Here is a 21,711-nt window from a genome sequence, read left to right on the forward strand (position 1 = left end):
ATACTCAGTTTTTTTTAATAAATAGCGGTTTATATAACAATAAAGTTAAGGTGACCAGCTTTGACGGAAACGTTGTAGATGATGAAAAGATTAAGATAGCATGAAAAAGGATTAGATTGCAAACCATTGATTTTGGTTGTGGATGGGGAGAGGAATTTCACCTTTGGAATTGTTAGTGAATAATTTGAGATATTCATTTTTAATGGTGTGCAAATTCTATCCATGTCTTAGCAATGCCAATTCCAAAAGTCAACATTTTGAAAAGAACAAGCACTTTTGCTTTTGAATTATTTTATCAGGAGAAATTGCTGTCATCCTTTTCAAAGCATCAAAGTTGTGGCAGAGATAAGGGGTTAAATTCAGGGTATCAATCCTTTTGGGATGATTTGAATAAATAGAGCATGGTTCTGTGGGGAGTGGAACACAGTCTTGTCAGTGATTCGGCGAGCAAAACTGAGCAATGTAATATTTCAATAGGGGCGAGAGCATCACTAACCCAGATTTGTGGTGTTGATCTTAAAATTGAAACAGCCCAGCAGAGGGAGCAGTGATTACTGCTCAGTGTTTATGAGCAAAGAAGTGCACATAATAAAGCCCGAAAAAAAAATGCAGCCACACTAGGAAAAGACCATTGAGCCTGTTGGTCTTCAACTGGAGTGATCCACACTCACTAGATTCTCCTGATTTTTTTTTCCTGTTTCTGTCACTGCTTGTTATAAAACATTCTGGGGTTATTTTGATGAAAGCATGAAATCAGCTGCTGAACTGATGCTGTTTGCCAGACAGGCCTGATTGAAAGTTTGGTTTTAGCACATAGTTTTGATTTTGATTCCCAGTGCTTGGAGGTGTGACACCAAAATGTTCAGACATCCATGAGATGCAGTGGACCATCAGCACCACGAAAATTGTATTTAACTACAATCTGTAACATCATACTCTGGTATATCCCATAGAGACCAACCCTGATTAAGTGAGGAATGTAAGAGAGCATCATCAGGTGCTCCTATAAATGGGTACAAATATAGTGAAGTTTTGACACAAGACCACACACCTGCTAAACAGTGCAAGCAGCATACCGTAGACAGCAGAGTGACTCCACAATTAATGGAGAAGATCAAAATTCTGCCGATTTGGGGTATAGAGGTGGAAATTGGAATTCTAATGGGAGGAGGAGGTGGTTCAAAAATATACCCATCGTCAGTGGGTAAAGGCCAATGGGTCATTGTGAAAGGTCAAGACTGAAGCATTTGCAATCTGCTTAAGTCAGGAATGCTGAGTAGATGACCCACCTTGGGTCTCACTGTCGTGGGTGTTGGTCTTGAGGCAGTTTGGTCCTGTCTAAGTTTTATCAAAAGATGGTTAATGTAGCAAAGGCCGTGGGCCCCAACAAGAATCTAGCTATTGTACTGAAAACTTGTGCTGCATAATTAGTCACGCCTTTAGCCAAGTGTTTCACTTTAGCTACAATTCTGGCACGTATCTGCGAATGTAGAAAATTACCCTTGTGTGGCATGTCCATAAAATGTAGGATAAATCTAATTCAGGCAATTGCTGTTCCATCAGCCTTCTCTCAAATATACGAAAGTGATGGAAGGTGTCATTGTTAGTGCTGTCTCGCAGCAGTTATTCAGCACTTGGCTGCTTGTTGATGCTCAGTTTGGATTTTCCCCTGAATCACTCCTTGCTGCAGAAACAGTGATAATGTCACCACTGTCATGGTGACTGTCTTCCAGTTTCCATTGTAGCACTTGTTTTTCAGAAATTGTAAATGAGGCTTAAGTGAAGAAGCTACTTAGTTTTTACAGATTTTTGTGTATTTGAGCTAGTTCTAAATTATGTTTCTGCTGATTTCAGAGGGAGTTCCCTGACGATGAGTAATTTGTCATATTGTTGAGCTGATAACTTTTCATTCAGTTACTTTCCTGTTAAGCTGAGGAGCATTTGGATACTGCCACAAAGGTTTTCCTCACTTAACGCAGCATCTCAATAGAATAGTCTAGGTGGTGTTTTGTCAGAATTGGACTGTGATTCCTATATCATAACAGTATTTACTGTGCCTGCATTAAAGTTAAATTCTAGCTTGTAATCAATTTATATCCTTTTATCCATGCCGATTCTTATCCACCCTCTGACCTTTTGTGCTAACTCTGTTGCTTTTCCTTCAGGCCTGTGCTTGTGTGTTGCACCTTTTTCTTTAACTTTGCCAGTTTATGCTTGGCTCAGTTGGCATTGATGTCAACTTGGCTCAGTTGGTAGTATTCTCACCTCCTGAGTTAACAGGCTGTATGTTCTAGCCCCATGCTAGACTTGAGCACGTAATCTATGCTAACACTTAGTTGCAATTCTGAAAGAGTCCCATTACATTGTCGGGGATCTCACAAGTGACACTATGAAAAACAGCACACTCATCATTTGGTACATTTGCTGTTTCTGCAATCTGGTGCACAAATTATTTCCCTGCAGAGCAGTTACCAGAATTCAAAAATAATTCATTGTTTGAAACATGCTTCAGGATATTTCAGACACAGAGAGGTGGTTGATGCTATTTTAACAAAAGGTTATCTGAAGATTTTAAAAAGTTAAAGACCTTGTTTTTGTCACAATCGCATGACAAATATTGGAAAACAAAAATTCAGCTGAGTTCTGCCTTTTATTGGGATCCTTCACATTTCTGCTCATCTTTCCACCCATCCGTGTTTTTTCTGTTTCAGCAAAGGATCCTTGAGATCGGTGTTTCTTTCTGTGAATGTCACAGTTTGTATTTACAGATTAGAGATATCGCCTTGAAATACTTCTGCATTCAGTAGAATATCATTTGAAGATTGTTACCTCTTCACAGTATTTTCCTTCACTTTTGCAAATTTTCTGCACTATATCATTGCATAAACTCTCAATGTTTTGTTTGATATATTTCTTCATATTCAGAGGATTCCTCCAATTCACTGTCCGGCGTAAATCCCCTTCCAATCCCAAAAGTCACTTTTCCACTTGATCTACACTGGTGTAAATTTCAATTCCATATCAAAATCATTTCTGGTTGAATTGCCTTGCAGCCCCTATCTAATACTCTTTCTATAGCAGTTACAAAACTCTCCTTGTTTTTGAACAGAAGCTTCCAGTAGATCAGAATCAACTCTTTTATATAAAGGATCTAATTGTTCTGAACTCTTCATATATCTTTAAATTTGTAGGACTGCAGGAAATAGGAGTAGCATTGAGCCTTTTGTCCTCTTGAGTTTGCTCAGCCATTCAACTAGATCATGGCTGAATTTCTACCTTAACGTTATTTTCCTGAAATATCCCCAGATCCCTTGATATAGCTAATATTTAGAAGTTGGTTGATCTTTGACTTGTAGTATACTCCATGGACTGAGCCTCTGCACCCTCCCGAGATGGAGACTTCCTAAAATTCACCAGCTTCTGAGTAAAGAAGTAGCTCCCCATCTTAGTCCTAATGGGCCTGCCTCATATTTTGTAATGCATCCCTTAGTTCTAGCTTTACCAACCAAAGGAAATGCCCCCTTTCACCTACCCTGCTGAATCCTGTAAGTATTCAATATGCTTAAGAGTGTGTGTCTGTGTGTGTCTCCCCTCTCTCCTTCAAAACTTGCAAGACAACACAGTGTCCTTGATTTCTCCTTGGAGGACAGTCTCAACATTCCAACAATTATTCTGGTGAAGCCTCTATTACATTCCATCTGTGGCAAATATATCCTTTCTTAGGTAAGGAGACCGAATCTTTACACAACTCACCAGGCATGGCATTGCCAGAGCTCTATACAATTGCAAAATGACTTCATTCTTGTACGTAAATCTTCTTGTCTGGACAGCTATTTGCTTTCCAAATTGCTTTCTACCCACAACAGTATGGTTTTGAGTGACATGTAATGGAAACAAGTTATTGTAGATATCAATGCTTCTCAACATCTCACCATTTAAGAAATATTTACCATTTATATTTTTCTTAAGTGGATAACTTCACATGTTTTCAGATTGTACCACTTGTCCTTCCCCTTTCAATTAACCTGTGTAAATCCCAAAAAAAGACTGCTAATTTCTTGATTTATGCCATGCCCTACATTACTCCAATGTTTGGCAGCCTAAAGATAGCGAGTACCAATGTTTATACCTCATCCTAATTTTTAAGCTGCACCCAAACTGATTTTGCATCTTGATTTGTTAAATCTAAGGTTGTCTTCCACTAATGTTCTGATCTCATCCTTTATTACTAGTGCTGCTGCATCAACTCTTTATTTTTGCATATCCTTCCTAAATGTTGAGTACTTTTACGCTGTATATTCACTTATGAGCCTTAATCATACTGCAGCCATGTCACCGTGATGACAGTTATATCACACCTGTTCACTTCTATTTGTGCTGTCAGTTCAGTTATCTTGTTACAAATGCTGTGTGCGTTTTGATGTACTGCCTTTCATTCAGTCTTTTTATTATTTTTCAGCCTCTAACCCTATCAGCTTGAGGGTATGCTCGGTACCTTGCTGTCACACTCTGGTTATCATTTTCTTATTACTGTCTTACCATTTTTCTCTTGTATCATGTCTTCCCTCACTTTATCCTACACACCCTTCAGTATGCAAGCAGGCTGTTTGGCCCATCGAGTCCACATTGACCTTCCAAAGAGCATCCCACGCAGAGCTACGTCCCCCACCCTAAATCTGTAACCCTGAATTGTCCGAGGTGAATCCATCTAACCTGCACATCCCTGAACGCAACAGGCAATTTAGCATGGCCAATCCTCATCTTTGGACTGTGGTAGGAAACCACGGTACCCAGGGAGAATGTGCGAACTCCATAAAGGCAGTTGCCTGAGGATGATATCGAACCTGGGTCCCTGGTGCTGTGAGGCCACTATGCACACCTTCATTATGTAGATAGAAAAGCCCTCTCTATTGCCATAGTTGTAAGACTTGTGAAAATACTAGACTTGGCACAGTTCAGTGACGAGAATCCGAAAACTCTACACTTCCCAGATTCCTCTATACTGGTGCCCTTCCCGGATTCCTCCGTACTGGTGTCAGGATTCCTTGAATCCAGGTGTGATCTGTCACTGAGTCCTCCTGTCCCTTACTCATTTCATTTTTTCCCATTCATCTTATTCATAGTCGCTTTTTAAAATTTCTAATCTGTTTTGCTTCTCAATTTTTGATGATACATTTGATGACACAGAACAGACAGAGGCCATTTGTGGCAAGATTTCTGTGCTGACCAATTATATTTGATTAGTCCTATTCCCTGGACACCTCTCTGTAAATCACTTTCTTTAATGTGGTGACCCATTTCCTTTTGAATTTTAAAGCTACCATTTAATAGACCTCTACCAGACTTGTACATAGAGTCATTATAGCTGTCTGTAGAACAATCTGTCTCTGCTTTTACAAACTTTGTAGGCATTGAGTTCCAGGTCATTTATCATTGACTGCTTAAAAATCATCTTCCTAACATCCCCAGTACCTGTACTATCAGTTTATAAACACATCTTTTCTTTGTCTTTCTTAACTACACTTGCCATAATCTTTACTGAGCTCTCTAAACCCGCACCCCCCCCGTAATCTTCTTTGCTCTAAGGAGACAACCTCAACTTCTGTATCCTAACCTTTGTATCTAAAATCTATAATCCCTGGAACCATTCTGGTAAATCTTCCCTATGCCCTCTCAAAGATGACCTTTCTCAAGGTAGGTCTGGATGGGGCTGTTTCTGGCTTGGAGAGATTTTTATTTTATCTAGTTCAGTTCAAAGAAGGCATGTTAAGAACAAGCTGCCCAGCTGATCTCGTTCATTTTGAAAAGAAAGATCTCTTGTTGAGTTCATGATGAATATCTTTGTTCTTTTTGAAAGCGAGATTGAAGGAACATCTGAAGAGAATATGTTTGCGTGTGTTTTAAGGATATTTAAAGGTTTGTGGATTGATAGTTATTTATATTATTGACTACATATGTTAGCCAAATATTGTTCTTAATTGAATAAACTTTTTGTTTTGATCATAACCCAATACTAGTATTTATTCAGAAAACTGGTTGATAAAGTTATTTAAAGTTTGATGTGGATAAGGTAATTAATTGGTCATCATGTTAAAGTATCTTTATTTGATGTGACCTGTGGAGTAGTGGGACTATGGTGACAGTAAATTCCTTCAGATTCAGAGTTAGCAATGGCCAAACAAGTATTGTTTGCAGCATGTAGCCACTGTTTTGTTTGAGAAGTGTGTACAGTAAGCTTCCACAAACGTGCTAATGACCAGATCATCAACATTAATAATGTTGGTTGAATTATTAATGATTGACCGGGACATTGGGAATAATTCCCCTCCCCTGCCCCCCCCTTGATATAGTGACAGGGGATCTTTTCTGTCAAATTTAGGAGATAAGATATTGCTCATTTGAAAGATGGTATTCCCTTGATAGTGTGTTAGAGTAACAACCTAAATTTCAGGTGCTTGAGTCTCTGGCATAAATATAACACAAAACTTTCTAATTTGGGCCAAGAGCTCCCACTGAGCCTCATCACGTATATCACAATAACTGGCACTGTTTTAAGGGAAAAAAAAGTCTCCGGTTACCTGTACATTTTTTGCAAGTCTCTTCAAATCTGTTTAAACAGGGATGTGGCTGCAGGGTGACCTGGGGTGGAAACTGAATGTGCCAGGGTATTCAGTATTTTGGAAGAGCAGACATAAAGGAGAAGGTGGCGGTGCAGCATTGTTGGTTAAAGAGTAAATTAATACAAAAGTGAGAAAGGACATTGTGTGAGCTACTGTGGAGTCTGTATGGGTAGAGTTGAGAAAAAGCAAGGGGCAGAAAGCATTAGTAGGTGTCACATATAGACCCCCAAACTGCAGTGGTGATGTTGAGAATTGCATTGGACAGGAAGTTAGAGATGCATGTGATATGGGAATATTGGTGATCATGGGTGATTTTAACCTGCACATGGACTGGGCAAATCAGATTACTCACAATGCCATAGAGGAGGAATTCCTGGAGTGTGTATGAGATGGCTTTCTTGACCAATACGTGGATAGAGAGCAGGCCATCTTAGATGAGAAGAGAATCCTTGCCAGCTGAGCTGTGCGAGATCCCTTGGGGATGAGCGAATGTAACATGATAGAATATTTTTATCAAGACAGGCATTGAGATCATTGACTTGGAGACAAGGGTGCTTAAACTTAATAAAGGAAACTATGAAGATATGAGGTGTGAGTTGGCCTTAGTAGATAGGGGAGAGTTACTTAAAGTGATGACATTGGATAGGAAACAGCAAACATTCAAGGAACACATGGGGGAACTGCAACAACTGTTTATTCCTGTCTGCCAGAAAAGCAAAATGGTTAAGAGGGCCAATCCATAGCTTACACAGGAAATAAGAAATAATATCTGATCGAAGGAAGAAGCATACAGGTTGGCCAAGAAAAGAAATATATCTGAAGATTGGGATTAGTTTAGAATTCAGCAAAGAAGGACCAAAGGATTGATTAAGAAGGGGAAAATAGAGTATGAAAGTAAGCTTGCAGGGAACATATAGACTCATGCTAAGAGTTTCTATAGATACATGAAGAGAAAGAGATTGGTGAAGACGATTGTAGGTCTCCAGCAGACAGGAATGAGGGAATGCATAGTACGGGACAAAGAGATGGCTGAGCAACTGAATGAATACTTAAGTACTGTCTTCACAAAAGAGGACACACAGAATCGTTGGAGGATGTAAGATTTAGTGTGAGGGAAGAATTGAGGGAGATCAATGTTAGTAAAGAAATTGTGCTGGGAAAATTGATAGGTTTGAAGGTGGATAAATCCCTACGCCCTGATAATCCACAACCCAGAGAACTTGAGGAAGTGGATGTAGAAATAGTGGATGCATTCGTGGTCATCTTCCAGGATTCTTTAGACTGCGGAACAGTCCCTGCAGATTGGAGAGTGGCTAATGTTACTCCAATATTCAAAAAGGGAGGTAGAGAGAAGATAGGGAATCACAGACCAATAAGTAGTAGAGACCATCGGTAGGAGAAAACATTCTCAAATCTGGTATTAAGGACTTTATAGCTGAGCGTTTAGTGGCAGGATCACAAAGTTAGCATGGATTTATGAAGGGGAAATCATGGTTGACAAATCTGTCGGAATTTTATGAAGTTGTGACTAGTAGACTTGACAAGGGAGAGCCAGTCGATGTGGTGTATTTGGACTTCCAGAAAACATTTGACAAAGTTGTGTATAAGAGATGAATGATTAAAGAGATGAATGAAAAGAATAAAGTGCACAGGGTTCGGTGAAATTTGAGATGGAGAGGAAACTGGTTGGCAGAGAGGAAACAGAGTAGGAATTAATGGATCCTTTTCAAATTGGCAGGCAATAACTAGTGGGGTGCCACAGGGATCGACACTTGTTGTTTACAATATATATTAATGATTTGGATAAGGGAACAAAATGTAACATCTCCAAGTTTGCAGATGATACCAGGTTGGGTGGGAGGGCGGACTGTGAGAACGTGGAGATCCTTCAGCATGGTCTCGACAGATTGGGTGAGTGAGTAAATCAATGGCGGATACACTATAATTCAGATAATTGTGAGGTTATTCACTTTTGGAAGCAAAAACAAGAAGATAGATTACTACTTGAATGGCTGTAAATTGGCGAGGGGAGTGTGCAGCGTGATCTGGGCTTTGTGCACCAGCTGCTGAAGGTAAGCGTGTATTTGCATCCCCACCTCCTTGACCTGTCCGTCATCTTTCCCACCTATCCGCTTCTACCACCCCACTGACCAATCCTGACCACTGCCTACCTGCACTCACCTATCACCATCCTACCTATTTTCCCCAGCCCCACCCCGCCTCTATTTATTTCAGTGCTCCCTTCCCCCTCACCCATTTTTGAAGAAGGGTCCTGACCTGAAACGTCAGCTTTCCTGCTTCTCTGATGCTGCCTGGCTTGCTGTGTTCCTCCAGCTCCACACAATGGTATAATTGGCCTTCATTGTGAAAGGTTTTGAATACAGGAGCAGAGATGCGTTGTTGCAGTTGTACAGGGCCTTGGCGAGACCACGCCTAGAATATTATGTGCAGTATTGGTCTCCTTTTCTGAGGAAGGATGCTGTTGCTCTCGGGAGTGCAGCAAAGGTTTACCAGGCCGATTCCAAGGATGGCAGGTCTGACGTATGTGGAGAGAATGACTGACTAGGTTGGGATTGTTTTTGCTGGAGTTCACACAAATGAGAGGGGATCTCATAGAGACTTGTATAATTCTAACAGGACTGGACAGAGTAGGTGCAGGGAGAATGTTCCCGATAGTGGGTGTGTCCAGAACTAGGAGTCACAGTATGAGGTTTCGGAGTAGATGATTTAGGATGGAGATGAGAACACATTTCTTCACCCAAAGAGTCGTGAGCCTGTGGAATTCATTACGACAGTAAGTAGCTGATGCCAAGACATTGAATGTATTCAAGAGGCAGCTAGATATAGCACTTGGGGCAAATGGGATCAAAGGTTATGGAGCGAAATCAGGATTAGACCACTGAGTTGGTCGATCAGACAGGATCACGGTGAGTGTCCAAGCAGACTGAAAGGGCCAAATGACCACCTGTTCCTATCTTCTATGTTTCTGCTACAGAAAACAATTTATTGTTTTCACGAGGGGGTATGGGAGAGTGTGGAAGGCTGAAAGATAAAAGAAACTCTCTGTTCTTTTGTGCAGGTTACTTTTACTTCCAGGCAGCACTGTCTTTAGAGATTCATCATATCTGTCGCATGAGAATGATATGTTTTCCTTACTGCTCTAAATGTAAACAGCTTTTTATATAGGGTTGAATATAAATTCCTTGCTTTTGTTCTCCATTAATTCTCGGTAAAGTCAAGGATGTGTTTGCTTCTTTTTAAACTGTGTTCCCAACCTGTTTTGATGTCTTGTCACTTTCAAAGATTCACATGCATGTATTCTCTTAAAATTGTGCCATTCTGTTATTGTTGGCTCTTTTAAATTTTGCAGTGATAATGTTTCACTTCACAGTTCAGTGCATTAAGTTTCATCTACTATGTGTCTGCCCATTTCAACCGTCTGCCTTTGTTGGCCTAATATCAATAATGGTGAAAATGCTAGAGTCTATTTTTAGGGATGTGGTAATACGACACTTGGAAATTCATAATATGATTTGGGAAGGTATGTGTGGATTACAAAAGGGAAATTGTGTTTTGACGGTGAGGAAAACACAGAGGGAGCAAAGTAATGTTAAAAATAGGAAATTCTCAACAAATCATACAATATTTCTGGGAGGCGAAACACAGTTAACGTTTATGATCTGTGACCTTTCATCAGTTTTGCTATCACTCCACTGATGCTGTGGGGCCAGCTTAGTATTACTGGCATCTTCAGTTTTTATTTTAGATCTCCGCCTTTTCAGTAGCTGTGACAGAGATCATGCCAAACCAGAAGCAGTCTTCAAATAGCAGAACTAAAGAAATGAATGCATTGGTTTCACCAATAAACCACCAAAGAGGACAGAATGAGAGAGTCCAACCCACTCAATAGGCTGATGTATGATATTGATATGCTTCAGCCCAAATCCACAGGCAGATTGGGCATAGAGATCTGTGGCCACAGATCAAAGATGTGAAAGCCACCACTAAGCAGGGACTATCAACATCTAATGATTCAAGATGCTGCAAAGAAGAAATTGCCTTTTCAACAGGGAAGGTGCCCTCTACGAAGGAAATCCAAGAGATTAAAGGTCTTCCAGCTTAAACTGACCTGCAAACCTCTGACTGTTAGGAAGAAAATCAATGCTGATGCATTTCCCTGCATCACAGTACCTGTCTTCCAAGAGAGCGTACAGAGAGAGAATGTATTCTAGTAGTATGGTGAAACATCCAGTTTCAGATTACATCCAGTTATGTCAGAGATTTGAGGGCAGTTGCAGTTGTGATGAATAGATTTTTATAAATAAATGTATGATAGTAATAATGGAATGAAGGTGATGTATTTGAATCTGGCAAGGTTAATACAAAGGAAAGTCTGAAGCACCGTGCCCTATGATAGACAATAGGTGCTGGAATAGGCCATTTGGCCCTTCGAGCCAGCACCACCATTCATTACGATCATGGCTGATCACCCACAGTCAGTATCCTGTTCCTGCCTTATCCCCATAATGCTTGACTCCACTACCTATCCATCTCTTTCTTGAAAGTATCCAGAGACTTGGCCTCCACTGCCTTCTGGGACAGAGCATTCCATATATCCACCACTCTCTGGGTGAAGAAGGTTTTCCTCCACTCTGTTCTAAATGGCCTGTCCCTTATTTTTAAAACTGTGTCCTCTGGTTCTGAACTCACCCACCAGCGGAAACATGCTTCCTGCCTCCAGAGTGTCCAATCCCTTAATAATCTTGTACGTCTCAATCAGATCCCCTTTCATCCTCCTAAACTCATGTGTATACAAGCCCAGTCGCTCCAATCTTTGAACATATGATAGTCCTGCCATTCCGGGAATTGACCTCGTGAACCTATGCTGCACTCCTTCAATAGCCAGATTGTCCTTCCTCAAATTTGGAAACCAGAACTGCACACTGTACTCCAGGTGCGGTCTCACCAGGGCCCTGTACAGCTGAAGGACCTCTTTGCTCCTATACTCAATTCCTCTTGTTATGAAGGCCAGCATGCCATTAGCTTTCTTCACTGCCTGCTGTACCTGCATGCTTGCTTTCATTGACTGATGTACAAGAACACCTAGATCTCGTTGTGCTTCCCCTTTACTTAACTTGACTCCATTGAGATAGTAATCCGCCTTCCTGTTCTTGCCACCAAAGTGTATAACCACACATTTATCCACATTATACTGTATCTGCCATGCATCCATCCACTCACCTAGCCTGTCCAAGTCACCCTGTATTCTCATAACATCCTCCTCACATTTCACACTTCCACCCAACTTTGTGTCATCAGCAAATTTGCTAATATTACTTTTAATGCCTTCATCTATATCATTAATATATATCGTAAACAGCTGCGGTCCCAGCACCGAACCTTGTAGTACCCCACTGGTCACTGCCTGCAATTCCGAAAGGGACCTGTTTATCACTACTCTTTGCTTCCTGTCAGCCAGCCAATTTTCAATCTTAGGGTGGTAGAAGGGCAGATCAGTTTAAGATCTTAAAGGAATGAGGCACAACATTTGCTCCTCCTCAAAATTTCCAACAATGTCCCATTATAGAAAATTGCACTATAGAAATAATGGGGCCTATGGGAAAAGTAGGGTTGGGACAGACCACCAAAAAATATCACTCATAGTCGCTCAAAAATCACTCAAGCCTAACACACAGAATAGCACAGTTATGAATTAAACATTTATTCAGTGTAATAATGAAATAAAAATAAATTTAACACCTTACCTTGAAAAAATGTCAAGATGACTTGATGGGGAGGAGGCTTTAAAGTTGCTCTGGTTGTTAATGCAGGGGCTGAGGACCGACATCATCACCACCTTCAGGTACAGTTGTGGTTTCAGGGTTAGGGTGAAAAATAGTTAATCCAGAAGTGGATGCCTGTGGTTTATTGTCTTCAGACTGTTTGTTCGTTTCTTGGGGGTTGGCTTAAAAAGACATCCAGTTTTTGCTGCTTTGCCCTTTTTTCTTCTTTCATGAAGAAGCTGCTCATAGTGTGCCAAATAAGATCTTATTCTACAAATTGATACCCTGCTGTGTTCTGCATTGTAATCTTTGTCCTGTCTGAACTGTGATTGCTTCTCAATTTCCCTCAGGATAGAAGACAAAACAGAAGTGGAAAGTTCTCATGTTGCTGCATCCTGGATTACTACTACTTCATCTCCAGCTTCCATTGCCCCTTCAGCAACAAGTTGTTGTTGATCAGCGTAGAGAGGCCTTCACAGTGGGACTCAAGCAGCTGTTCAACATTCTCACTTCCACTTCGTCAAATCCAGCTTGCTTTGCAAGAACAACATGATGTTCTTTGATTCTTGGGAGCTTCTCCGATGAATCAAAGCCTTGAAAATCTTGAAAAAAGTCTAGGAGAAGCTTCCATAAAACTGCATGCAAGCAGTCCTTACTGACATCACCCCAGGCCCCCATGATAATGTCAGTTGCGTTCTTGATGTTAAAACACGTCTAAAATTGAAGAAGGCTGTCCTGATCCCCCTCGGTAGCTACAGTCAACCTCTTAAATAATAAGCTTTAAAGCTTCTATTACACCATGGTCCATGGGTTGAAGGAGAGGGGTTGTGTTTGGGGCTAGAAATAGCAATTTGTTTTCTAAAAGCTCAGCAATAGTGGGAAGATGACTTGGCATATCCAGGATAAGGAGAATCTTGAAATCCAATTTTATTTCCTACAATACTTTCTTAAAGCAACTTCAAAAACATCAAGAATAAGGTCAGAAAAAAAATTGCCCTGTCATCTAACCTCTTTTTTGCTTGACCTAAAGTAGATGCCTTGGTAACCCAAGGCTTGAGTCATCACCATACGGACTGGACAGTATAAATTCCAAGCGGTAAAGAACAACATCGCTTCGTTGGAGGCTCCACCTAATGGTGTTACCTAACATGGTGTTGAAATGTCTGAACAAAAACAAACCAGCTTGGCAAGCAAGTCAACAACCTCATCCATATCCTGACCTACAGATCTTTGCCAATACTTTATATCACGTGTTCTCTCATTACACTCAAAACACTTTATAATATCTGGCTTCTGTTTCAGTGTTATAGCCTTTCTTTTATGTTCACCACCTACAATTTTATCACCAGGACACTTCTTGCTAACATACTTGTCACTTTGTCCTTGTGTCTTTTTTGGGTAGCACGGCATAATTTGCAAAAAAAAACAAAAATCACTTAGTACTTTACCGCTCTCAAAAAGCGCTTCACGATGAAGTCTGTGAAATGATCACATGATGCTGGCACAGAGACTCTTTCGGCGCTAACATTGTTTCAATGGCTTTGTCCTAATTGTGTCCAATCATGTGACGTTTACACATCCTCCTCCATGTACTGATGGAATTGCACTATAGCCAACACAAATTCACGTTTTAAAAATAGCGCTCCCCTATTCAATAGTTGCGTTATAGTCCATCCCCGTTGCTGAAGCACACATTGTAGCAGAACCGACTGTATCTTGTTAGCGTCAAAGAACTCTTCTCCTTAGACCAGGGAGTAGTTTTCCTCTATCACTCTAGACTGAGTAGGCCCTGTAGTTTCCTAGACTGAAAGAGGATGGTGGTAGCAACCTTCAGCAGCAGCTCAAAGTGTAGTGAGCTAATACAACAGTCCCTGTTCAATACAATGTTGTACTTTTTCCAGACTGAGAAACAACTAATCACCCAGTACTCTCTGCTTTCTAGCTCATAGCCAGTTTTATATAAATGCTGTCATAGATCCTTCCAATTCCATAGGCTTTAATTTTACTTTATTTGTTTGGTAAACATTTTGTCAGTAACTTTAAAAAGTCCATATACAATACATTAAATGCAATGCACTTCAATCTTTTATCAGAACTTAGCCAAGTTAGTCCAGTCAAACGCTGTATTTTTGAAGTCAAGTTAAGTTTAAATACCAAATACTTGCCCCAGTTGCCAATTATTTTTGCCCTGGCTTCTTGTTTCTCAAATCCTGCCCACTGCCAACGTTGAACTGCTGCCTGTAATTGCCTGGCTTATTCCTTGTCTTTATTTATCTTGGGAGTAATGCTCAGAACCTTTCAGTCTACCAGCACTAACACCAATGCCCGATGAGATGGCTTGGAAGAACTATGGAAATTTCTGCAGTTTCCCACTTGCCTTCTCTTAGCAAACAAGGATGCATTCCATTGGTCTCGCTAAATTTTCAGCTTTGAGAATGCAAACCATTTCCATCTATTCTGAATCTGGATGCTACGTTGGCAGCCTCCTCATTGTTAATGATAATAGATGTTAAATGATAATTTAGTCTTTTGCTGTTTGATGTCACAAGAATCTCTCTTTTTGGTCACATATCACCCCTCCCTTTCTTCAACTGCCCTAATGGAATTTGAATTTGGAAAAGATTTTTTGTTTCCCTTTTTTGAAACAGGCCAATCTAATCTCTTTCTGCTTTTTGCTCCACTTATTTCTCTCTCTTGATCTCATCCATACTTTGCCTGTTTACCTTGGCACTCTGCTGTATTACAAACCTTACCTTTGCTATGCTATTTGTAAAGATGATAATGAGGTCACCCCAGCTATGGGTTCCCTGATTTGTGGCTGTTAATTTTGTCCAGTCAGGTAGCCCTGGTTGTCAGATTAAAAAGAAGAGTGTCAGAGATTCTAACACTGAGATTTGACTCTGAAGAGGCAATACCAGAGTCAAGGACTGTTCATGTATAAATGACTTGGTGACGGAATGTTGGCCTCTATGGAGGTATTTCACCATTTTTCCCGGTGTCATTTTACCCTCTACATCCTGAGCTATCCAGGGACCTTCAGTTTTGCCCCTCCTTTCCTCCTTTTGGAATGTATCTATTTGTACTTGAACCATTGGTTCAGGGACAGTTCTGCCCACTAATTTGGGATTCCAACCCACCTGAGCAAAATCTCTGATTCAAGTCATTGTAGCTGTCCTACAGCAATGTAAGTTTACACTTGATTGTACCATGTTCTTTTCCATAATTATCGAAAGCTGATATATTGTGATCATTGTTGCCCAACTGCTGTCCCAATGAATCACTTTGCCATTGCCGTGCTTTGTTCCCCCGAACCAGATCTGCTTGCTTCATCAGGCTGCAAGTATACTAATCAAGAAAGGTCTTCAGTGCAAGTTTTAGGAATTTGTCTCCCTCTTTTACATTGTACATTCGCATAATTGGGGTTTCCCATTATCACTGCTCTCGTGATTCTGCATCTTTCTGCACTTTGGCTGCACGCTTGCTTCTCCATTCCTTCCCACTGTTTGGCCTGTAGTGTACATGCAACAGCATCGTAATTCCACTATTGATTCTAAAATGTACCCAAATAGACTCTGCCTTTGTCTCAACTATATTATCATTTCATAATGCCTATTACAATTTCTTTGATCAGTACTGCCAAAAAGCTGCTTTTCCCCTTTCCATATCTTTAATGAATGCTTTGTATAAGAGGACATGATGTTCATGATTCAAAGATTCGTAACCTTTTGGGCCAAGGTTCTGATATTGCCACACATTCATAGTACAAATAGTGACTTGTGCCAGAAGTTTGCTAACCTTATTTACCATACTAAGTGCATTGACACATGTTCCCCCAAACCCAGTTTTAACTGCTCCAACTTTTCCCCCATCTGATCTCCTATTTCTGAACTCGGGTTTACTCAAATATTCATGTCTACCGTATCCTCTGAAACCTTTTATTCATCCTCCCACATTTCAGCCTGGTGTCCGCTCCCTCCTCTCAATTTGTTTAAATCTTCCTGTACAGCAGTTGTCAAAGTTCCTCACTAGGTCACTCAGCTCTGTTGAACATCCACCTTGAGCAGATCTCTTTTGGTCCAGAATTAGTCTCAATGCTCCAGGAGTCTGAAGTACTGTCTCCTGGATCGTGTCTGCTGCCAAGTTTAAACCCGTTTTAACATTTTTATACCAATGCGTGACTCTTTACATTTATACCTTTTGGTGTCATAGTCTTTAACTTACCCCTCAACTCTGAAACTCTGACTGTGGTCTCTGAATTCTCTGGTTTCAACATGCACCAAAACCTCTGTCTGTTGCTTTACCAAAATGTTGTGTGCCCTTTCTGTATATCCTTTACCCTGTCTGTGAGGTGCCATCTCCTAAAACAGAATTTTATGGCATTCAGTTTGCTGTGTGGTGATTCCACCTACGTTTTAATCTCAGCATGCCAGACCTTGAGCAACTGGATGTTCTTTCTAAACACATGAACACTTGGGGCACCTGAAGCTGGAGTTCACATGTGATACAGGACTTGCATGTGGATTAGCTGGATCGTTCTTTGAACTTAGTCTCTGCCAGACCCACAATTTTGGCATTTCATTTCCAGAAAGGTGGCCATGAAATGACACAGTGCATAGTTTTAGTGTTCTTAAATATGTAGGAATGCGTAAACCAAATTCGTTACAAATTGGCTGGAAAGGTATCTTTTTGGTGTCGATGGTACATAATAAGGGATCAAATTACTTTTCCACCTCTCTGCTCCAATTCAAAATCTGCCCTTATTCTCTGTCTTTGTTATTGCTGATATCACGATCTGATGGAAGTCAAGTATTACACTGTTATTACTCATCATACACAGCTTTTGTTACTGTTCTAAAGCTTTGATCAGGGAACGTTTCAAACAGAATGCAGTTTCAGGATCTTCCTGTATTTCCATTTTGTGACCATTTTAAAATTTAATATCACTAACCAGTTAAGCTAATTTCAAATCTAATCCTGGACTGAATTGTACCATTGTCATTTGGAGCAAAAGTTATTTCTATCTGTAGTAGCTGTCTGTCGAAGTCCATTCCGCAGAGATTATCTGCTTTATCTCTGTTAACAAAAAGGTGTTTTTGTTTCATTGACACTGAATTGCAAATTCCTTTCCAAAAGGTCCATTTAACAGGATGCGATTGAACAATATTTTTAGGAAATGGCAATAAAAATCAAGAGATAAACTGCAGTCTTTGTGGCACTTCATATAGGTGTTCATCTGATTTTACATAAAACAGCTATAAATGTCTTAAAAGAGTCAGGATTGCATTTGCTGGTTTAATACTCTTTTTAAACACTATTACAATTTAAAGACGTGTTATTGCTGGTAACTTTATGTATCTATTTCTCAAGCTCCTGCAGCCATATATATATACCTTCCACTGAATTCTAACTCCCTTTAACTTGGGGTACTTGTGCATTGCCCCTCCTCACCATCCCACGAGCAGCCATGTCTTCAGTTACTTAGGTCCCACACTTTGCTATTTCCCATATGCTATTTCTGGAAGATAGGCGAATTTAAATTCAGTCAGTTAATAAACCTGGAATATAAAGTAATGATGATTATGAAATGATCTAGGGTTTGGGTTGACGAGTTTTGACTGGAGAGGGAAATGAGGGTTAGTACAGTTAGGCAGATAGGTGGACATGTGGCCACAGTCAAATCAGCCACGATCTTAATGAATGGGTGAAGCTTGTTCAAGTGGTCTTGTGGCCTAATTCTTTTCTGTTTTCTTTAAGACCTTCCTTTTGATCACCTTTCCTGTTAAACACACTGGAAATGAGGGTGGGAGTATGTCTTTTGGTCCATTGAGCCTGGCCCAATGTTCAATAAGATGATGGCTGAACTTCTAAGTCAACTTCACTTTACTGCCCTATCTAGATATCCCTTGATTTTCTTGGTATCTAAGGGTTTGTCTTCACCTTGAATATATTCAATAAGGAAGTATCTGCAATCGCTTAGGTAGGGAATGCCAAGGAATCACAGCCCTCTGAGTGGGGGCGGTCTTCATCTCAGTTCTCAATGATTCTGTATTCTGAGAATAATGTATTTGTTTTGAGACTCTGTTTTTGATGTCAACCCTCTTAGGCCGTGTCAGAATTTTGCGTCAGTCAGATTTTTCCTCCTCTGACTCTGGGTGTCCACATTTCCTCGCACTGCTGTGAAGCACCCTACGGCCTCTTTTTATTCAAAGGTACTTTTAAATACAAATGTTTTGTCATTGTTGGCCAGAGTACTCTTATTTATAACCCACAAACTACTGTTCAGTTGACAACTGCTCATAGGGTTGGGGTAACATATGAATTAGTGGGGTATAACAAGGATCAGCCCTATTTACATTCACTACTGGTAAAGCAAGCAGTTTGGAAAGTAAGTGGTAAGCTAGTCTTTAGTACAGAGCAATGTACCCAAATGGACTCTGCCTTTTGTCTCCTCAACTACAATATCCTTTCAGGATGCTGTTATAATTTCTTTGATCAACACTGCCAAAAGACATCCTATTCCCCTTCCATATCTTTAATGAACGTCTCATACAGAGGAGTATGATGTTCATAATCGTCTCCTCCTTTTGAGCCAAGGCTCGGATATTGCCACCGATTCATAGTACTTATAGTGACTTGTGCCTGAAGTTTGCTAACCTTATTTACCATTCTAAATGCATTGACATGTATGTTCCCCAATTTGATCCCCCATGTATCCTCTGAAGTCTTTTTGTTCTTCCTCTTGGATGTTTCAGCCTGGTGTCCACTCCCCCAGCTCAGTTGGTTCGAACCTTCCTCTGCAGCAATTGTTAAAGTTCCTCACTAGGTCACTCAGCTCTGTTGAACAGCCCTTGAACGTGTTTTTATATTCAGAATTGGTCTCAATGCTCAAGGAGTGTGAAGCCCTGTCCCCTACGCAAACTTATGAATATGTGAGTTAGGAGCAAGGCTAGGCATGCTGTCCATTGAGATTGCTATATAAGTTTAAGAGTGCAGAGGTCATTTTCCAACTGTTGAGCTTTGGTAATACTGATTCTACCATACTGTGCAGAGTTTGTCTCTCTTTACTCGAGAAAAGACCTATCAGTCTTGGAAGGAGCATAATTAAGCTTGGTTAGTTCTAAGATGAGGGAATTATCTAATGTGGAGGAGATTGAGCAGATTGAGTTTGTTTCCTGGAACTTAGACTGCAAGATGATTTCATTGAAACATTTGACTTTTCACTGCTGAAAGAAATGGATACTTAGAGAATGTTTCCCTCGGTTGGAGAGGCTATAGCACGGGGCGTAGCATCCCAGATAAAGGTTCAACCATTTAGGACTGATCTGAGGAGAAATTTTTTCAGTTGAAGATCATGAATCCTTGGAATTTTTGGTTCTAGGAAGTTGGTGATACTGAGAATATTCAAGATAATAGTCATTAGATTTTTGGTTACTAAGTGGATTAAGGTTATGGGGGTAGTGAAAAATAAGTGGGATTGAGGTAGAAGACCTGCCATTATTGTGAATGATAGATTTGACTCAAAAGATCCAAGTGGCCTATTCTTCATTTATTTCTCATTATTTTCTTGGAACAAGTATGTTAAAATGTAAATGTTTTGAAGACTACCACATTAGTGGTAAATGTCTTTGAAAATAATATAGATTATATAATAATCCTGCTTGGTGATGTTTTGATGTTTTGTGATGTTCTGGAATCGAGGACAGCAGTGATTTCCAGCAGCTAATGCTGATCTGTTCTGCCACACTCTCTGGCTCCTCAGTAGAAGCAGGCTGTCAAATTTTAATTGGGAAGTAAGGAAAGTGTTCAGTGCTCCGGGATATAGATGTGTAACTTCATGTTTTATAAATCCTAGCTGAATTCTGGTTTTGCAAGTGCAAAGACCTTGTTTTGAATGATGCTGAGGTAGAGTTTAAATGATTGGAAAGCACTCGTTTCTGTTCTCATTATCCTATATTTGACTGTGGGAGTTGACTGTATGTAAATTGCCTGTTGTGTTTTCTACCTGATAATATTGACTACATTTAAAGCATATGTCATTTGGCTGCATACCCATTTGGAATGTCCTGAAGTAATGAAGGATCTTATATAAATGCAGGTTTTGTTTTAAGTAAATATCCTGTTTTCAAAATTAATAATGTTTTGTTAGGACCCCAAGATGGTGTTTTGCCAACCTGATGCCAGAGTCAGGGATGTCACTGATTAGCTGCAGGGCATCCTGAAGGGGGATGGTTCAGATTCCTGATGGCAATGGTTACAGTTGCCAAGCTACATGACATCTTCACCCCTATAGATAGAGTGTAGCGTAAATACACCTGGTCATGGCTGGACAGATCTGTCTTCTCAATGATTGGTAGATTTCCTGTTTGTGTCCCTCATGTTCTCACTCCGATCCACTGACACCAAGCCAGTGTTCTCATATGATCACTTCCTCCATCTGGCTGACTGTCACCTACAGAATGATCTGTGGCCCAACAAGGGAAAGTGGAAGCTGGATGTGCAACTGTTGATCCCAGAAAACTTTAAAGACCTCAAAAGGGACTGCACAGGTTGGAGAACTGTGAAGACACTGAGTCTCCAGAGGACTGGTTGGAACTAGTCAAGGGGAGCATCAAGAGGTTCTTTATCCTCAATTTGTTCATAAGGTGGTAGAGGGGTTGGCCAATTTGTCACAATTCCAGAAAAGGATGCAGAACCTACTGCTGGTGCAGGCAATGTGGGTAGATGTCAAGGAGGGGCTCCAGGAGGTGAAGAGCCAGCAAGCCTGGCTCTTTGCCTCAGAGGCCTCCAAGATAACCTTCTGGTCCAGGGAGCGGTCCGTGGAGCAGAATGAGATGTGCTCACATTTCTTCTTCCAGAAGGTGCACAAGGAGAGTTCTGTGCTCAGCAGCCTGAAGAAGGCGGTTCAGTAATGTCATTTCAGTCTGACATCCTGAGGATTAGTAAATCCTTTTATGCCAAACCGTAAGACACAAAGTCCACGGACAGTGCGACCTCCCAGCCAATCCCGTCGTCTATCATGGCGGTCTTAGACGACAGCACACGAGAGGCTGGACGAGCGATTATCTCTGGATGAGCTGACCAAGGTTCTCCAGTCCTTAGAAAAGAATAAATCTTCCAAAAGCAACGATTTACCGACCGAATTGTGTTCAGCTCTGTGGGACATGATTGGCCAGGACCTGCAGGAGGTGTATGACAGCATACTTCTGAAACGTTCCTTGTGCGAATCCATGAAGAAAAGTATCATCACCCTCCTCTACGAGGGGGATGGGGGGGAAATTATAAATTGATGACCAATTTTGCTGTTACAT

At 40.6% G+C, this 21,711-nt stretch overlaps 1 protein-coding gene across 3 annotated transcripts in view; it reads left to right on the top strand.

Moving 5' to 3' along the window:
* Positions 1-21,711, top strand: part of cabin1 (calcineurin binding protein 1) — a 412,002-nt gene that overhangs the window by 137,886 nt on the left and 252,405 nt on the right. The window lies entirely within an intron of this gene.

The sequence above is a fragment of the Stegostoma tigrinum genome, chromosome 26 (genome assembly GCF_030684315.1).
Source record: "Stegostoma tigrinum isolate sSteTig4 chromosome 26, sSteTig4.hap1, whole genome shotgun sequence".
NCBI classification, from domain to species: Eukaryota; Metazoa; Chordata; class Chondrichthyes; order Orectolobiformes; family Stegostomatidae; genus Stegostoma; species Stegostoma tigrinum.